Source organism: Neophocaena asiaeorientalis, unplaced genomic scaffold, assembly GCF_003031525.2.
Source record: "Neophocaena asiaeorientalis asiaeorientalis breed wild unplaced genomic scaffold, Neophocaena_asiaeorientalis_V1.1 scaffold962, whole genome shotgun sequence".
NCBI classification, from domain to species: domain Eukaryota; kingdom Metazoa; phylum Chordata; class Mammalia; order Artiodactyla; family Phocoenidae; genus Neophocaena; species Neophocaena asiaeorientalis.
The window spans coordinates 88,685-95,674 of record NW_020174277.1 but is presented as its reverse complement, the minus strand read 5'-3'; the positions used below and the strand labels follow the sequence as shown (position 1 = coordinate 95,674).

The 6,990-nt window shown below is 38.4% G+C and overlaps 1 long non-coding RNA gene across 2 annotated transcripts; it reads left to right on the top strand.

Annotated features, from left to right (window-relative positions):
* Positions 1-1,673: 1,673 nt before the first annotated feature.
* On the top strand, positions 1,674-6,558 carry LOC112406851 (uncharacterized). Of its 2 annotated transcripts, none has more exons than XR_003004632.1 (4): positions 1,674-1,784; positions 2,467-2,577; positions 3,045-3,068; positions 3,383-6,558. It is a non-coding gene; the product is annotated as an uncharacterized LOC112406851 (long non-coding RNA). The 2 variants fall into 2 exon arrangements; XR_003004631.1 differs by having other exon boundaries at positions 1,684-1,713.
* The last annotated feature ends 432 nt before the right edge of the window (positions 6,559-6,990 follow it).

Here is a 6,990-nt window from a genome sequence, read left to right as displayed (position 1 = left end):
TGTAACAATTCACCTCACAATCTCCTTTATCAGATCTTGTTTCAAAGATATATAGTGCCAAGTACTCAGTTTAAAAGTTACATTTTTTATTTTAAATTTATATTTCTTTGATTCCTAAAGTTCTTGAATATCTCTCACATATTTATTGGCCCCTTGTTACTGCTCTATTATTTATTCTCTATTATTTCTGGGGTCCTGGTGTTTTTCTCAGTGATGTAGATTCTCTATGCAGCAAAATTAACACTGTTGATATTTGATTCAGCTTTCTATCCAGTTTGTGGTTTATATTTTGATTCAGTTTATTATTTTCCATGATAGAAATTTAAACATTTTTACTTAATAAAATACACTGCAAAATTGTTAGGAAAGATTTACCATCAATTTTAAACTTACCATTTTAGAGTATTGTAAAAATGTTTTTCACCAAGTTTCTCCATCATTTAAAAAAATTGTGTTTATTAAGGCTGATATTGTCAGAGATTGTCTCAGGCGCTAAGCACACATATTTAATGAGTCCCAGACCCTTGCCTGAACTTATGTGTCAGCTTAAAAAGAGAGACAATTGCAAACTGATAACAATTCCAGTAGTAAATTCACTTGTTTTGCAAAGGAGAGGGATTGATTAGCAGAGTTTAATTATAAGAAAATTTTTTTAATTAATGACTTTTCTTCCTTCTTTCCTTCTCCTTCAGGACTCATGGGTTCTTTTTGGAATTCGACTCAGAGTTAGAGATTCACTTGTGTCTTTCCTTCTTCCTAGGGTAGAACCTTTTCTGAGGTGTTCTAAGGTGTGAGTGCCTGGAGACAGCTTTCCCAGGATTTCATCCTCTGTCTCCACACACTGCACCCCCTGCTGTTCCCTAATTTAACCACACTGCTTTGAATCATATTTTCTTTCAAATTAAACAAGGGTAATAAATAGCTCTGATATATTGAAGGCTAAATTCCAGTTATGGTTTTACATACTTCAGGTGCATTAATCCTCACATAACCCTAGGAGGTGAATTAGAATTATTATTCCTTTTTATAGGTGAGAAAGATGAGACACAGAGGAATGGAAGAATTCTCCTGGGATGAATCTGTAAGAGACAGAGCCTGGATTTGAACCCAGGCAACATGGATTCAGAAATGACACTTTTAATTAAATGCCTTGCAAAGAGTTGTAAACACATCAACAATAAACTGCTTCATGCAATGGGAAAAAAAGACACACAAGTGTCCTCAGCATCTCTAAAATCTAACGGGTCCATGCGGTAAGGGTTAAATTCAGGATCATGGTACTAACTCCTAAAGATGGGCCATATGGCCACCTTTGAGGGAGACCTGCCCAAGGCTGCAGTCTGGGACTGGAGAGTGGATGCAGAAAGGCAGCCAACCAATGAGACTTACTCTGTGTCCCTCACTTATCCCCTCTACCTTTTTCTCTCCTAGTGGCGCCTACAGTGACTGTGTATCCTGCAAAGACACAGCCCCTGCAGCACCACAACCTCCTGGTCTGCTCTGTGAATGGTTTCTATCCAGGCCACATTGAAGTCAGGTGGTTCCGGAACGGCCAGGAAGAGGAGGCGGGGGTGGTCTCCACAGGCCTGATCCGTAATGGAGACTGGACCTTCCAGACCATGGTGATGCTTGAAACAGTTCCTCAGAGTGGAGAGGTCTACACCTGCCACGTGGAGCACCCCAGCCGGACCAGCCCTGTCACAGTGCAATGGAGTGAGAAGCTTTCTGGCCTCCTCAGTTCCTCAGCCACCAAGGAGGGGGTTTTGATTACCACTGATTGTCAGGTTTCTCCTCTCCCTGCACCATATTTTTATTTGCTTCATGTTCTTCTCTTTTTCAGCACAAGTTACTGGGAGTAGCCCTGTGATATCCTGTGACAGAAACCCTCTGATAGTTTACAGATATCCTATGATATCTTCTACACGTACCTATACCCCCTGGGAGGCAATTCTGCCTGACATGCAGAAAAGAGGTGTCCCTGTTTTGAGCCTCCATGAAATCTCAGGTCATGGTCACTACATGGCCCTGGGCACCAGTCTCCTGTCTCAGGCTGGGCTTGTACTTCTGACACTGTTTCTCTGAGATGTTCACTGTGATCTGAGAAGGGGCACATCCTCTACAATGTAGGGACCTTCCTGACATGAGGGGAGTCCAACCTCAGTTCTGCCTTTTATTAGCTCTGTCACCCTAGACAAGCTCCTTAACCTCATTCAGCCCCAGGGTCCTCATCTATCAGATACTGAAGTCTTGTGGCCTTATGTCGGGGCTGTAATATTTAAATGAATTCAGTGCCTTAACCTTGAAGCTACTCAGCGTGATTTAAAGATGTTTTCCTAGGAATGGACAATTACTCTATTTCTTCCAGGGAAGCCTTCTTTCCCCATTCTCAAAGCCCTCAGTCTTAGAGACTGAAATAGAGAAGTTGGATTTGGGATAAAAATCACTAAAACTAGCCTCTTTTCCCAGGGGCACAGTCTGAATGTGCTCAGAGCAAGATGCTGAGTGGAGCTGGGGGCTTTGTTCTGGGTCTGCTCTTCCTTGGGATGGGGCTGTTCATCTACTTCAGGAATCAGAAAGGTAAGGAACCTGTTGGCAGCTGAGGCTCCCAACAGATGTTTTGGGGAAGAAATATGACTTTGACCGGTTAGTTCTCTCTATATCAATGACCCTGTATAAAATCTTTCTTTACCTAGTTGACCTCAAATTTCCTGGAAATCCAGAAATTGACAGTCCATGGTTAGCTGTGGTTGAAACATAAAAGGTGATGGCCAGCAGAGATAAGAAAAAGTTAACATGCATGGAGATTTTGGGTGGAGATCCTGGGGCAAATGCAGGAAGAGACACAGGGGTGATGAAATTACACTGGATTTGTGTGACAGAAGCTTCTTCCTCTCAGTGTCTGTTCTCTCTACCCTGGCATCACGTGAAGTGGGTTGTGGTGTTAGAGAAGTCTTAGGAGAGTTGTCTGGGCCCAGGGACATTGTGTTTGGGGATAGATTTACCTCCGTATCTTTTAAGTATATATCTCCCCTCCTCTTTTCCAGAACACCCTGCACTTCAGCCAACAGGTAATGCTCTTTAACTCTCTTTTAGGATCATATTTAGTCTCCCTAGAACAGATGGTAGAAATGACAAGACAGGAGACAGAAATAATGAGAAAGACTTTGGATCTGACTTCTGATCAAGCAGTTTACATTAAAGCTTCTTCTCTCCACTAAACAGAGGGCTTGAACTCTAAAAGTGGCTTTGGCTCAGGGAGACTTAAGAATTTTCCCCCTTCTTACTGCAATGCTTTAACATGAAGGTCTGAGAGACAGAGAGAGGGAAAAAAGCTGCTTGTAAAGTTAAGACAGGAAATGACACTGTCCTCTGTCTCCTGCAGGACTCCTCCGCTGAAGAACCTTCTGTCCCGGCTTCTTCATGGCCTAAAAAGGTCTCCTGCTTAGTTCTTATTCTTCCAAAACGAGAGTGTTTATCAGGATCTGGTTTGCTCCTGGTTGAGTGACCCTGCAGAAAACGTCCTTCTTGCTGGTTTCCTCAGCCCCCGCGTTTGACCTGGACATTCCTCATATTGTTTGCAACACCTTATCTTCATTCTTTCCTGGTTCCCTCTGTTTTCAATCTTTACTGCCTCCTGTGCACCTGATCTCATCTTCTGTCCATATTATTATATAATGTTTTTCTCAAATAAATATGGAGTGACAATCATCTGCTTCATACAGTTTCAAGGAAACAAGAAGAAAGAAAAGAGAAAGGGCGGATTTCATCGCAAAACTATTAATGGTTATTATTTATATTCCTGAATTTTGGTCACTTGTGGAGCTGGAGGTTTCCTTGTTTCTCTCCCTGTTTTTTCCTCGAGTTTTCTGCATTTTGTCATTAGGCATGTTTTCCTGAGCTAGGAGAAAGCCCTTAATTGACCCTATCATGATGGTTTCCTGCATCTTTGTAATCTCAAAGATGAGCACGCTTTATAAAAATCTGTTATTATTTAAAAATTACAAAATTTATAATCATGCTTTTTTTCTCTTTTTCCATGATTTTTAAAGAAAGTGTCTAATCCTGGGTTAGTTCACACCTTGATCACCTCTTTAATTAGACTAATGGTGGGCTTCAACATTTGTCGTTTTCTGTCACTCAGATAAACATCAGTGACATGCTGACTCTTTGGCTGGGATGCATTCTTCCCCATAAATAGGTTTTGGAAGGCCATCAGGACAGAGCCACAACTCATGTCAATAAGATGCATTTCTGAGGCCCTCCAGTTTCTGTTACAAACTTACTGTCTTTCAAGGGAAAATCCTGTATGGATCTTATCTCAGCAGAAATCAGAGACAATTCTGAGAAACAAAGGAAAATTTATGAATACAGGGATGTTCATTCAAACAATGAAATATCCTGCAGTTGGAAGACAAATGAGAATCCCTGTTATGGAATAATCCCCAAAATGCACTTTTAGTAGGTATGGGAGATTTGTATAGTATACAACATTAAAAAAAAATAAGATAGAGGAAGAGAATAGAAATATATAACTATACCCATTCTATCTATCTATCTATCACTTACTTACATTTGTAAATATAAACAATGGCAGGATTTTTTTTAAAAAAATGGTTGCCTTTAGGGCCAGATGAGAGAATAGGTTGAAGGGGACAAATACGAAAGCCAGACTTTTTGGAATATATTTAATAGTTTTAACTTGAGGGATATTCAAATATTTTATGTAATAAAAAATTTAAATCAAAAGTTTAACAAAGAGATACATAAAAACTAAAAACAAACTGGAATGATTAAAACAAACTTGACAAAAAGTATATGATGGGAAACAAGCTAGAAAAGTAAATCAAACTTTCTTTGACCCTTGCATAAAAGATTGTGGAACTATAATTGTAAATAAGTATATAGTTCTAAATTCCAAAGACTTTAATAATGTAAGCGAGTTGGATAGGCTCAGAGAAAGATAATTAAACTGGTTAAGAAGATGGTGGCTTCTGCTATTGTATGCCATCTGAAGAGTCAGTTTCAAATGTAAATCAAATCTAAACAGTAGTTAATAGATTCAGAAGTTTATTTCAAAGTAATAGTTGAATTCTCCACAGTCAGACATAACTATTATTTTATTTTCAAGCAAATTAAAAGCTTATTTTTGCATATGTTAATTATACTGTATTATTTGTGTGAAACAGGTTATCATCCTGTAGGAGTTTGATAAACCAGTAGTCATGTCTGCAAAGTGCATTCAGTTGGGATAAGTTCCATTTGATCCCAGGATTGGACCTTCACTGTCACTTTGTTCTCTGGGATGAAAAAATAAGTTGTCTCATTTTATTTGAGACCTGTGGTGGGAAATGATAAGGTAGAAGTAAAGTATACGGTATGCATATATCTATGAAGATGCTTTCTGCTGCTAGTAGCAGATAATCCAATCTAGTTGGCTTTACTTTTCTTTAAGTTATTTATCTCACATAACAGATAGACCCAAGGTAGGGAATCTCCAGAGTTGGTCAATTCATCAGGCCAGTTGCATCACCAATGATCTTAAAGGCAAGAAAAGAGAACTGTTTCTTCTCATGTGGTTTTATAAGGAGCAACCAAACTTCTTCCAGAGTTTTCCCAATAGACCCACTTCCCCACACATTCGGAGGACCATGGATTACAACGGTAGGCTCAGACAAACCTTGATTGATCCTTTGTGACATGGGCCCGCCTCCCGTGATACACAAGGGAAGAAAAGGTTTAAAATCATCTTTTTTAGAGAGAAAGAAATGGTCCATGGGTAAGGAGGATGATTTTAGGGTATGGAAGTATTAGATTGTGTTTTTAGTGATTTCCTTATGAAGGATGATAGATATTTAATGGACAGCATCATTGCAAGGATTTTTTTTTAGCATTGAGACTTAAATATCAGCCGCAAGCCACTTCCTTCCCCCCAAAAAGCAAGCAAGCAGGAGGATTATTTACTTGATTTTAGAACATATACTGACTCTTAATTTTGTGAGGAAAAGTATATTTTCCAGGGAAATTTTTTTTAAAGACACATAATGAGGAATGACTCACTTTTTAAAATGCTAAAACCTATTATACCTCTATTTCATTACGCACTTTTTGGCATTCATTCATTATTTGTTATATACACCAGTAAAACAAAGTCCAGAATTAGATCCCTGGACATTTGAGGTTTAGATTTGTATAGAGAGTTTCAAGTTGTTTGTCAGGTATAGCCCATACTCATTCCTTTAAGCAAAATGGATACTTCACAAATATGCATGTGCAGACGTTCATAGCAACATTAGTTATTATAACACAAAACTGGAAACAAGCCTAGTATCCATCAGTCAGTGAATGGAAAACCAAAATGCACTGTATCTATACAATGGAAAACTATTTAGCAATAAACAAGAACAAGAGAAACACATTTAAAGGAATTGATGATACATGATGCAAAATGGATGAACTTCAAAAATATACTAAGTGAAATAAGCCAGACCCAAAAGCCTACTTGTCATATGATTCCATTTACATGAAACATCTAGAAAAGGCAAATTTATAGACTGAAAGCGAATCAGTGGGTCTCTAGGGCATGGGGTGGGGGTGGGAATTAACTGTAAACAGGAAACTTTTTGGGGTGACAGAAATGTTCTAAAACTGGATTGTGGTGATAGTTGCACATATCTATAAAATTACTAGAAATTTCCCAGTTGAGTATGATGTAAACTGTGGGTTTGCCATAATTAGCCTTTATTATGTTCAGCTCTGTTACTTCTAGATCCATTTTATTGAGAGTTTTAATCATAAATAGGTATTGAATCTTGTTAACTGCTTTTCATACATTTATTTAAATAATCATGTAAGTTTTATCCTTCAGTTTTTAATATGGTGTATCATGTTGATTGATCTGCTGATGTTGAAACATCCTTTCATCCCTGTAATAAATCCCACATCATGGTGTATGGTCCTTTTAATGTATTGTTGCATTTGGTTTGTTAATAT